Genomic DNA, 13,511 nt, shown 5'->3' with positions numbered 1-13,511 from the left:
AACTGATGTGGTCCGATGGCTTAATGTGAATCTTTCTGTTCTTTTTCGTATGAGGTGACACTTTATAGAAATCGAAACTGGATGCTGCAGACCAGTACAGGGCCGATGCCGTGTGACATTAAGAGTGGACTGTTATTTGGCTGTAAGGGCACGACGGTACCGCCATAGTACTCTACTGCAACTGACATCTGACCTCGCAGCATCGCCTGGACGTGTTATATAGAGGCAAACGGTGTACAGAAAGCTTCAGCAGAGTAGCCCTTATTGTTGGAGACCTGCTGTCTGTTTACTCCTGGCGTGTCTTCACAGAAGGGAACATGTAGAGTAGAGCTGTCAACATGCCTCCTGGACGGTCGAACTGAGGGCTAGTTTTCTTTTCATAAATGAGTCCAGATTTGGTCTGGAGAGTGATTCTCGACGGTTTCGCATGTGGAGGGCACGTGGAACGCGATTTTGGGACCCAAAGATTGTGGTAAGAGACCGATATCGAGGAGGATCCCCAAGGGTGTGGGCAGGGATTATGTTGACCACTCGAACACCTTTTCATGAAACTGTACGTGTGAATCAACAAGATTTAACTGCTGTCATGTACCGTGTGGAGATCTTGGGATCTTATGCGTGGTTGTTGCGAGGTGCTGTGGGTCGATGGACGATAATGCTAGAACTCATAGAGCACATATGGTTTTTTATTTGGAAATGGAAGATATTGCACGCATGGCGTGGCCTGCTCGCTCTCTTGATTTAAATCCCATAGACCATATCTGGGGTGCACTAGAAAGATGGGTTGCATCACGTCAGCATCCAATAATCACTCTCCAAGACTTGTGAGCAGCTTTGCAGGAAGAATGCATGTTATTGCCTCAACATGAGATTGATAACATCATTTACAGCCTGTACCGTTGTTGTCAGGCCTATATTGGTGCCAGAGGTGGTCACATTCCATACTGAGCACATTAACCAGCTGTCAGAATGCGTGTGCAAATCCGTTAAGTTGGAAAAAATTTTTGTGTACCGTTATGCATGTTGCAATTGATTAGGTTCTGTATTCTTTACATTGTTTCCACTTTACTATCGCCTGTTTATACTGTTTTGTAGCAAAACAAATGCAATCTTGTATTTTCCTTTTGTTGCCTTAATTTTGGACACTAGTGTACACCACCTACATGTGCATTCGCATGTTTTTGCGCTAGTTAATGGCGAGTCCAGTTTCACCCCTCTTTTGAACTTCCATGACACTACACTTTGCCTTTCGTGGGATGCAATGGTAAAAAATACATGTCAATATCGAACTGGTGACCGATGTTGACAAGTTGCTCTTTTTCACTCGCCGGAGCTGTGGGGGACTTAGTCAGTGTGTGCACACGTATGCCAAGGATAATAACCTGTGAATGAGTGAGGAGGAGTACAGGCCACCTGACGATTTATGTTACATCATTTACCTGGCTGTTAACAACCTGTACAGGCATGCTGTTAACACTCTATACCGTCTGGAGGATTCCAATGGCTGTCCAAAATGGAAATTGTAAGACTGTAGAGAAAGTTCCAGCATGTGGCTGAGGATCTGATGAAGAATATGCCTTGGAGATAGACCTTAGCATATCTTGCTCATTTGCATGATGTGCACAGGGACTTGCCACTGTGTCTGGAGAGCCCAGTCCTGCACAGTAGTTCCATCCCTAAGCTGATGACAACGCTAGGGAATGAGCAGAGGTACAGACGACTCTACAGAAAGCTCCAGCAATGATTCAGTATGAGGATGAAATTTATTAGAGTCATCCACAGTATCCCGTTCATGGTTAAACGAAAAAGTCCTGACATCAGATTCAGCCCTGCTACCCTATCGGGATGTCTCCACAGCACCGCAGGAGAATGTTTCGCTCTAGATTTCTCACTGCAGCACCAGGTTTGTCCAGTTACAACTGGTGTATGCAAATACTGGTACCATAGCCCATTATTTGAGGTAAGATGGATTCATCGTGCAGTCGCAACATATTCAGGGACAAACGAAGCTTTTTGTGTCCCTTACTTGTAATTTTATTTGTTATAGTAGTACGTTTCGTTGTTGCATATTGTACATGGATGTAAAACGTTCAATGTCAATTGACAATTCAGAGGACGAGACCTTGCCTAGCAAAGAATGCGATGTTCAGGCGAATCTCTAAGATCGTATCAAGTTTGACCTTTAGTGTCCTCTCATTTTTTTTTATATTCTTTTATGTGATAAACATGAAGATAGAAATCTTCGGACTCCTGCCATCTGTGGTAACTTACCTTCTGACGACTAGGCTGTACCGCTTACACACTAAACGGAAAATTATGTACAGCACGCTAATAGAACTGCTAACACATTAACGGGTTGCAGACGTCCTTCAATCTCACTCTTGTTCAGTGTTTGTGTTTCTCCCGAAGAGCATCCCAGCGACTCCCACATGAAGGTGCTCTGCCGCCCTGCCTCGTCCTGTTTTTGTTGGGTAGTAAGAAAGCGGGTCGGTGGCGCAGGATTAAATTATTGGCAGGTTAAAATTCTGTAGCGTAACTGCACTCGAAGCCGTATTTTTCGCTTCTCACGGCAACGCTGTAACATCTGAGCACGCTGTGCGGCAGTCTCACAGTTTTTAGCCATCACATTCCGTAGGTCTGAACAATGATAGTGAAATCAACTATCATTACGACTCAAGGACATGTGCTCATCTTTTATATACCAAAGTAAAACTGTTTTTGTTAAATATGACGTGCTCCCACTATTACTGATCTTTTTAAAAGACAATGATTTTATATCTGGCGTTTAGTGGGGAACGAATATTTTTCTCAATTTATGGCCAATTTTGAGCTTGATATTCTGCAGTATATGTTAATGACATAAACTCAATCAATTGAAAAATTATGTACAGCACGCTAATAGAACTGTTAACACGTTAACGGGCCGCAGACGTCGTAATAAATAAACGACAAGACAGTCAAATGGCAGTGTGTTCATTTAAAAAGCATTGTTTGACTGTTGCTCAGCAACACCAAATATTTTTTAAATATCACTAGATTTGCTGGAAAAGAGGATATGGGATATAATAATTAAGCCACATCTGTATTCATAGCTTCAGAGCACCATCTATCATGACGTGAAATACCCCTTGAAACGGATCTTCCATTCAGGCGAACTAGGAATCGCACCCAGCGATTTTCCTGTACGCCCTTTAGAGCGCTTCTCAGTTCCCGACATACCATTTCAGCTTGTCTCAGCTGTTGTGCTGAGGAGGAATTGTTAAGGAAAAAATCGATACGTTACGCCGTTTCCGAGGTAATTCGCGTTGAAGTTACGAGTCAGGTCGTTGTGCGCAGATTCAAGTGACCTGCCAGGTACAATTAGTGTCAGTTATTCTCATAGAATAGAGGATTGCGCTCGAGACTGCTCAGCCTCTGGCTCGGGTTCGAACCTTACTACCGCCCCACTTCCAATTTTTGTACTGCTCACTTGTTTGGTTGTAGGAAACCAAACGAAGTTCACGCTGAGCGGCAGTCTCCGGCAGGTCGTTTGAATTTTCGCGCGCAACGGCCTCATTGGCTAAGTTCAATGCAAATAAACTCGGAAAAGGCGCAACGTATCCACTTTTATTCTTGTCATCTATTTCTCAGCACAACCTACCCTGCAACAACCTTACAAAGTTTTCAGGCTGTTTCTGACCACTCTGTATAGAGAGGCCCGACTGACATGTGGTTTCTAAAGAAGGGCAGCAGTCTTTTCAGTAGTTTCTGTGGCAACAGTGTGCACGACTGAGTGATGTGACCGTGTAACACTAAGCACCATGACATTGCTACAGTATGTTGGTGGTGTGAAAGGCTGAAAGTAAGCCATTATTTTTCCCGAGAGCATGCACTCTACTGTATGGCTTAATGATGACAGCACCATTTTGCGTAAAATATTCCAGAGGTCAAACAGTCGCTCATTCGAATCTCTAGGCGGCAACTACTCATGGAGGATATTGTCGTCGGGGAAAACAAAATCGGGGAGTCGGAGAGTGGAATATTAGATCCCTTAAGCAGGTAGATAGTTTAGGGAATTTGAGAAAGGAAACTGGATAGGTAGGGGTTAGATATATTGGAAGTTAGTGAAGTATTTTGGCAGGAAGAACAGAACATCTGTGTAACAGGTGTAATGCAGGAGTAGGTCTACTGATGAATAAGAAAATAGAATTGTTCAAATGCCTTTGAGCACTATGGGACTTAACTTCTGAGGTCATCAGTCCCCTAGAACTTAGAACTACCTAAACCTAACTAACCTAAAGACAGTACAAACATCCACGCCCGAGGCAGGATTCGAACGTGCGATCGTAGCGGTCGCGCGGCTCCACTCCGGCCGGCAAATAGAATTGTAGTTAAGCCACTATGAAAAGTATAATGAACGCATTCTTGTAGCTAAGACAAGTAAGAAGTCAACATAATGGCCAGAAAAACATTTTTAGAAAATTGTGTTAACACTGAATGCAAATTTAAGTGTTAGGAAGGCTTTTGAGAAGGTATTTGCCTGAGGTATAGCCTTGTACAGAAGTCAATGATAAACTGTTTGGATATGAGATAGAAGCTTTTGAAATGTGGTGAAATATGATGCTACAGAAGAATGCTGCTGGAGATAGAATAACCAATGCTGAGGTACGGAATCGAACTGACGAAAAACTTGACTAAAAGAAGGATTAGGTTGATGGGATACAACCTTAGGCAAGTAATATGTCTAATACTGTTTGTATAAATTAATCATGAAAAGGAAGGCTTAGTTGAACGTCATATTCATAGCAAGTTGCAGTGAGGGACGAGCTAAAATGACTAATGTCGGACTGTGGCGTTATTTTAAGTCTCAAATAGTCACCAAAAACACGAAAACTACTCCTGGACAAGCTACTAGAAACCTGATTCCTGCACTTAAATCGTAATTAAGAGATGACTCCAACAAGACTATCACCTCATTTTTAGCAAAAATATTAACTACGTTTACGGACAGTGTGGCTGTAATTAAACTTCCGCTACTTAAGAGGGTTCCATGAAAAACGAGTGATCGTAGGACAATGAAAGTTTTTGGAAACATCTGTAAGGACATATGGAACAGAAATAACGAATAAGTCATTGAAAGGAAAAACCACATTTTAATTTCCACATGGGAGAAAAACATTCGTTATTTGCGTACCATGTTTCTTTTCCAAGTTAGAAATACAGAGAACTGTAAAACAGTATGCTGCTTGATATTTTATGCTGGTATATAAGCTTATTTCGGCTTTACTGCATTCATCAGCACATGTTCTACCTTTTTAGATGGACATATGTCAACGTTGAGTAAACTATTATTGCTATCTGTAGTTGTTGGTGGTAATATTATTTTCAGCAACTTTTTATAGCTGTTCAATATTTTGCTATTACATGTGTATCATAATACGTATTTTTCCATCTGAGAGTTGTAGAAATGCAAGGTTGATAGCTAGTTGTTTACTCGAAGATATTATAAAATTACAAACGTTGCTCAATGTGACGGCCATCTTCATGCACGACAGCCTGGAACCGAATTAGAGATACAATTTCACATCTGTTCACAGCACATTCCTAATCGTGAACTATGGAATGTTCAGCTGTTGTGAGACAGCTCGGGCATTGCTTGTATATAGTACATTGCTTCCAGCATTTTTAGCCATGGCAATAGTAACTTCTTCAAAAACTTGTGGCGTATTTGGTCGTCGGCCTCTCCCAGGCGCAATTTCCAAATCGCCAGTTAATTCGAGCTTCCCAATCATGTACTTCGAGGATCTCTCTGCATTCCTTTAATGCATCGATACTCGTGAAGAACAGCAGCACTATATTGCTGTTGTTTTGATAAAACAGCTTTACGAGTAAAGCCCTGATCACTTCCTCCAGACCCATGCTGACTGGAACTCTAATGCACATCGATGCTTGTGTTTCAACCCCAAGTCACCGTACCAGTACCGGCGCCTAACGGCAAGTCATGCCACTAACACTACTAATGATACAAATTGTTTGAACACATTTCCTATAAAGCTGTATACCCACACGGTGAATTATTTTCCGTTTACACCTGCCCAAGTAGTGAAAGTTTAGTTATAACCACCCTATAAATCTTTACTCCGCAAGCCTCCTTACGGTGTGTGGCGAAGGGTACTTTCGGTAGCACTATCTTTTCGCCTGTTTCCTGTTCCATTCATAAATGGCTCGTGGCGGAAATGATTGTCGGTAAAGCTCTGTCTCGTCCTGATCTTTCGAGAGACTTACGAGTATTTGGGGGGGGGGGGGGGGGGGAGGAAGGCAAGCAATATGTTGCCTGACTCTTCTTGGAACGTAAGCTCTTTCTATTTCAATAGTAAGCCTCTCCGTGATGGATAACGCCTCTTTTGTAGCCTCTGCCACAGGAGTTTTTTGAACATGTCCGGGACGCTCTCCTACCAAGTAAACGATCTCGTGACGAAAAGTGCCGCTCGTCGTAGGATCTTCTCTGTCTCGTCTATTAATCGTACGGTTCCCAGAGCTACGAACAGTATTCAAAAATAGGCTCTTCAAGTGTTTTGGACGCCACTCCTTTCCTGGATGAATTACATTTCCTTCAGATTCTTCCAATGAGTCTACATCTGGCATCTGCTTTTCCTACTACTTGTTTTACACGGCGATTCCCATTTATGTAGCTCTGGATGATTACCCGTGGGTGTTTTGCGGCAGTTACTGTTTCAGCTGATTTGTCTCTAATAGTGTAATCGAATAAACGCAACATTTATTTACGTTCAGAATAAACATTCAGCCCCTGCACCAATCATCGAGCCTCTGCATGTGTTACCGTATTCTGTTATAATTTTCTAGCGTTGCAACTTTCCTATAGACAATAAACACACGGAGCCTCCAACGTATTCGACTAGATCACTAATATACACACATAAAAAAAAAACTTGCATCACCTTGGTTCCGAGAGTGCTGGACCCTGTACAGAAAATTAGAATAGAAATCAACATAAACATCCCCCCTTTTTATAGCTCCTGAAAACCACACATTGCCTGTTGTACCACCATACAGTGAGACCTTCAGAGGTGGTGGTACAGACTGCTGTACACACCGGTACCTCTAATACGCCGTAGCACGTCCTCTTGCACTGATGTATGGCTGTATTCTTTGTGGCATACTATCCACAAGTTCATCAAGGCACTGTTGGTCCAAATTGTCCCACTCCTCAACAGCGATTCGGTGTAGGTCCCTCAGAGTGGTTGGTGGCTCACTTCGTCTGGCCACTCTAGTCCAGCGATGTCGTTATCCTGAAGGAAGTCATTCACAAGATGTGCATGATGGGGGCGTGAACTATCATCCATGAAGACGAATGCCTCGCCAATATGCTGCCGATATGGTTGCACTATCGATCGGAGGATGGCATTCACGTATCGTACAGCCGTTACTGCGCCTTCCATGACCACCAGTGGCGTACGTCGGCCCCATATAATGCCACCCAAAACAGCAAGGAACCTCCACCTTGCTACACTCACTGAACAGTGTGTCTAAGGCGTTCAGCCTGACCGGGTTGCCTCCAAACACGTCTCAGATGATTGTCTGATAGAAGGCATATGCGACACTCACCGGTGAAGAGAACGTGATGCCAGTCCTGAGCGGACCATTCGGCATGTTGTTGGACCCATCTGTAACGCGCTGCATGGTATGGTATGGTTGCCATGGACGTTGGGAGTGAATTTGAGCATCATGCAGCCTATTGCGCACACTTTGAGTGATAACACGACGCTCTGTGGCTGCACGAAAAGCATTATTCAACATGGTGGCGCTGCTGTCAGGGTTACTCCTAGCCATAATCCGTAGGTAGTGGTCATCCACTGCAGTAGTAGCTCTTGGGCGGCCTGAGCGAGGCATGTCATAGACAGTTCATGTCTTTCTGTATCTCCTCCATGTCCGAACAACATAGCTTTGGTTCACTCCGAGACGCCTGGACACTTCTCTTGTTGAAAGACCTTCGGGGCACAAAGTAACAATGCGGACGCGATCGATCCACGGCATTGACCGTCAAGGCATGGTTGAACTACAGACATCACGAGCCGTGTACCACCTTCCTGGTGGAATGACTAGAACTGATCGACTGTCGGACCCTCTCCGTATAATAGGCGCTGCTCATACATGGTTCTTTACATCTTTGGGCGGGTTTAGTGACATCTCCCAACAGTCAAGGGAACTGTGTCTGTGATATAATATCCACAGTCAACGTCTATCTTCAGGAGTTCTGGGAACCAGGGTGCTGCAAAACATTTTTTGACGTGTGTATATTTCAAAAAGTAATGGCCCTTTAACGCTCCCTTGCGGTCCTCCCGAAATATTTTGTTGCGAATGACATGTTGCTTCTAAACGAACCAGTCACAGTAATGTGGTCACCGCCTACGCTCACCGCCAAAGTACAATAATCACTGACAGACGCAGGTGATAGCACTAGCAGCGGAAGGTACACTATCTGATCAAAAGTTTCCGAATACCCCAAAAAACATACTTTTTCATATTAGGTGCCACCTACTGCCAGGTACTCCATATGAGCGACCTCAGTAGACATCGTCAGAGAGCAGAATGGGGCGCTCCGCGGAACTCAGGGTCTTCGAGCGTGGTCAGATGATTGGGTGTCACTCGTGTCATAAGTCTGAAAGCGAAATTTCCAAACTCCTAAACATCCCTAGGTCCACTGTTTCCGATGTGAAGTGGAAACGTGAAGGGACACGTATAGCAGAAAAGCATACAGGCTGAACTCGTCTGTTGACTGACAGAGACCGCCGACAGTTGAAGGTCGTAATGTGTAATACGCAGACATCTATCCAGACCATCACACAGGAATTCAAAACTGTATCAGAATCCACTGCAAGTACTATGACAGTTAGGTGGGAGCTGAGAAAACTTGGATTTCATGGTCGAGTGACTGCTCGTAAGCCACACATCTCGCCGGTAAATGCCAAACGACGCCTCGCTTGGTGTAAGGAGCGTAAACATTGGACGGTTGAACAGTGGAAAAATGTTGTGTGGAGTGACGAATCACGGTACACAATGTGGCGATCCGATGGCAGGGTGTGGGTGTGGTGTCACCGCCAGACACCACACTTGCTAGGTGGTAGCCTTTAAATCGGCCGCGGTCCGTTAGTATACGTCGGACCCGCGTGTCGCCACTATCAGTGATTGCAGACCGAGCGCCGCCACACGGCAGGTCTAGAGAGACTTCCTAGTACTCGCCCCAGTTGTTCAACCGACTTTGCTAGCAATGGTTCACTGACAAAATACGCTCTCATTTGCCGAGACGATAGTTAGCATAGCCTTCAGCTACGTCATTTGCTACGACCTAGCAAGGCGCCATTACCAGTTACTATTGATGCTGTAAAACATGTACCGTCAAGAGCGATGTTCACCATATACGGATTAAAGTTAAGTATTCCACAGCTACGTCCTTTTTTGCTAGTCTCATTTCCTTGACCTGTTCCAGACCTCACGCCAGCCTACGTGAGCTAAAACTCGTGCCTTTCGGCTTCCTCTCATAGTGGGTTGGCTCTCTTGCCAATCCACAACAGTGGGTATGGTGAATGCCCGGTGAATGTCATTTGCCAGCGTGTGTGGTGCGAACAGTAAAATTCGGAGGCGGTGGTGTTACCGTGTGGTCCTGTTTTTCATGGAGGGGGCTTGGATCCCTTGTTGTTTTGCGTGGCACTATCACAGCACAGGCCTACATTGTCGTTTTAAGCACCTTCTTGCTTCCCACTGTTAAAGAGCAATTCGGGGATGGCGAGTGCATCTTTCAACACGATCGAGCACCTGTTCATAATGCGCGGCCTTTGTCGGAGTGGTTACACGACAATAACGTCCCTGTAATGGGCTGGCCTGCACAGAGTCCTGAGCTGAATCCTATAGAATACCTTTGGGATGTTTTGGAACGCCGACTTCGTGCCAGGCCTCTCCGACCAACATTGATACCCCTCCTCAGTGCAGCACTCCGTGAAGATAAGCTGCCATTCCCCAAGAAACTTCCAGCACCTGATTCAAAGTATGTCTGTGAGAGTGGACGCTGTCATCAAGGCTAATGGTCGGTCAACACCATACTGATTTCCAGCATTACCGATGGAGGGCGCTGCGACCTTGTAAGTCATTTTCAGCCAGATGTCCGGATACTTTTGATCACATAGTGTATATAAAGGGTGTCCGGGGGACGTGGAAAATAGTGCAATCGCTGTCGTAATCCGGCAACAAGCGATTTATCTACCGTCTAAAAGGGCATGATCATGAGCTTTTGGGCCAAAAGTGGAAGCATTTCCAAAATGGCTAAGTTTGTAATCTGTTTGCATGCCGCCGTGGTTAAAGTATATCGTACACGGCAAAATGGCACTATGCAAAACCAGCGCCAAGACAATTGTGGTGCGCCACGAGCCATAGATGACAGAGGTGAACGACAGCTGCGGAGATATATACGGGCGAACTGACGCACAACTGTCGAGTAGCTGACCGGACGGGTGAACCAGGAGATTACCAACAGAGTCTCCTCAACGACCATTCAGTGGACGTTGCCGCATATGGGCCTACGCAGTAAAAATGGTTCAAATGGCTCTGGGGACTATGGGACTTAACTTCTGAGGTCATCAGTCCCTAGAACGTAGAACTACTTAAACCTAACTAACCTAAGGACATGACACACATCCATGCCCGAGGCAGGATTCTAACCTGCGACCGTAGCGGTGGCACGGTTCCAGACTGAAGCGCCTAGAACCGCTCGGCCCTTACGCAGTAGACGCGTGGTTCATGAACCCATGCTGATTGCCGCTAGTTGGTAACGAAAGGTGGAATTTGCACTTTAATATCACAGCTGAACGTCCACTGAGTGGCTCCATAGGACAAATGGACGTTGACGTGTAAAGCATGAAAGGTCTGAAAACAAACACCCTGCAACAAGAAGAAGAATCCAGGACGGAGGGCATTCCATGGGTGATCTCGTCATCCTGGAAGGTAGAATGCATCTAGCCTTGTGGACCACGTCCACCCCTATATGTAGTTTATTTTTTTCTTGGCATGATGGCATATACCAGCAGGACAATGGAACGTGTCATACAGCTTGCAATATACGTGTGTGGTTTGAAGAGCAACAGGATCAGTGTACTGTACTCCCCTGGCCACCAGACTTCCCGTATGTAAACCCAATCGAAAATCTGTGGGAACATTTCGGTTGGGCTATCTCGCCGTGGGTTCTTAACTGAAAAAACTAGCGCAGCTGGCCACGGTACTGGAGTCGGCGTGGCTCCACATGCCTTTCGGTTCCTTCCAGAACCTCATTGACTCTCATCCTGCACGTCTTGTAACGGGGCACACGGCAGAAGTTGGTTATTCAGGCTTCCGGCAGGTCGTCACATTAATGTGGTTGGACAGCGTAGCTGCTAGGAAAGCCTGTATCCAATCGCAAATCTGCTCTGACTCGGTAAGCTCATATTTTGTTCAATAAACGACAATGCCGAAAGATGTCATATGCCTTCCGGACATCAAGGAACATGGCATCAAACCGAGCGCCTTTTCCTACGGCGTTCCGGGTCTCATGGACAAACAAAGCGAACTGAGTTTCGCAAACATTCTGTTGGCAGAATCCATGTTGACAGTTATAGAGGAGATTTTCGTTCTCCAAGAACGTTACAATGTGTGAGCATAGAACATGTTCTACAATTATAACACAGACTGACTCCAGTTATATGACCCTATAGTTATGTGCGTCTGTCTGACGACCTTTCCTGAAGACGGGAATCACCTGTGTTTTTTTCCAATTGCTAGGTACTCATCGTTGCTCTAGTGATATACGATAAACTACTGCTACAAGGGGAGAAAATACTTTGGCATGATTTCTATTGAACCTTACAGGTATCTCATCCAATACAGTTTACATTCCGATGTTGAGCAGTTCTACTTGATTTTCTATTCCGTGGTCGCTTATCTCAATGCCTGTCATATTAGCATTCGTACGATGATTCAAAGGAGGAACCGTATTACGGACTTCCACGATGAAACAATGTTTGAAGACCGAGTTCAGTTTTTCGGCGTTCTCTCTGTCGTCTTTTATTTCGGTGCCGCTACGATTACAGAGCGATCTAACAGACGATTTTGATCCACTTACTGACTTTACATGAGACCAAAACACATTGAAAATTTTAGTGAGATCACTTGATAAAATTTTACTTTGGAATACATTGAACGCTTCTCGCATCTCTCCACTCACATCCGTTTTCGCGTCATTCAGCTTCTGTTTGCCTATCAGTCTTTGACTTCGCCTAAATTGGAAATGAAGCTCTCTTTGCCTTCGCAGCGACTTGCTGACACGGCTGTTCAACCAAGGTTAGTTTTTGTATACTTTATATCGTTGCTTCACTTATCTGAGACGTGTTGTACAGTACTTTTAAGTTTTATCCATTCGTGCTGCCATTCCTCATGATTGAATTATCATTATTTGCCATCCAGATAACTAGTATAAGTACTTCGTAAATAAGTAAGAGTATTGTTTTCTACACTACATATTGTGATGCCAACCGCCTTACCGCAGTGGTGACACCTGTTCCCGTCGGATCACCGAGGTCAAGCGCTGTCGGGCTGGGCTAGTACTTGGATACGTGAACATCCAGTCTGCCGAGCGGTGTTGGCCAGCGGGGTGCACTCAGCCCTCGTGAGGCAAACTGAGGAGCTACTTGAATGAGATGTAGCGGCTCCGGTCTCGCAATCTGACATACGGCCGGGAGAGCTGTGTGCTGACGACGTACCCTCCATATCCGCATCAAGTGACACCTGTGGGCTGAGGGAGTTTAGTTTTAGTTTTAGTTCTATATATTGTCATACATTACATTTGATTACACTAATTAATCGCTTTTTTTGAACAATGGCTACGCAGATTATGTTGCGTGTGTGAATCCCCTTTCCATGGAATCACTGCGTAAATTAGTGTGATATATTAATGTATAAGTGTTCTGTATGATAAAGGAAATGTTAGGAATTCAACCTTAAGGACTGAGTGGCGCAGTCCCCTTTTATACAGGAAACTGCAAATGTGTCACATCACATGTCACTCCAATTTAGGTTTTTTTTCCTTTTCTATCTATTTTCCATGTAAGTGTACCGAAATCATGTCACGGGATTCGGACAAAATTTTATCTTTCAGGAATAAATCAGTCTTGGACGACATTCCCAACTTGCAAATTACTATTCAGTAATCTTCCGACTCGTGACAGTAAAATTCAGTACACTACTTGGCTTTCTTTCGAATACTTCCTCCGACCGAGTGTTCGCGACCGATCACATCTAAAGGCTCCGCAGCAACTATTGCCGTGCTGGCACGTGCTCAAAAATAAGCAGTTGTAAAACTCATTGCTGAGCGCAGAGATACTTAACCCTAGATTACTAAACCCTCGTAAAGTTTATGATCACACTTGGCACCAAATCGTGGTTCCCGTCATTCTGGTATTGTCAGTATAAGATGTAAAACAGAAAATATT

At 44.7% G+C, this 13,511-nt stretch overlaps 1 long non-coding RNA gene across 1 annotated transcript in view; it reads right to left on the bottom strand.

Annotated features, from left to right (window-relative positions):
• LOC126470225 (uncharacterized) overlaps window positions 1-12,808 on the bottom strand; it is a 46,088-nt gene extending 33,280 nt beyond the window's left edge. The window contains exon 1 of the long non-coding RNA XR_007586156.1: window positions 12,564-12,808. This is a non-coding gene — a long non-coding RNA (uncharacterized LOC126470225). The remainder of the gene's footprint in view (window positions 1-12,563) is intronic.
• Window positions 12,809-13,511: the final 703 nt, after the last annotated feature.

This window comes from Schistocerca serialis, chromosome 3 (assembly GCF_023864345.2).
Source record: "Schistocerca serialis cubense isolate TAMUIC-IGC-003099 chromosome 3, iqSchSeri2.2, whole genome shotgun sequence".
NCBI lineage: Eukaryota > Metazoa > Arthropoda > Insecta > Orthoptera > Acrididae > Schistocerca > Schistocerca serialis.
The sequence above is the reverse complement of the archived record's forward strand: the minus strand, read 5'-3'. Positions and strand labels throughout refer to the sequence as shown.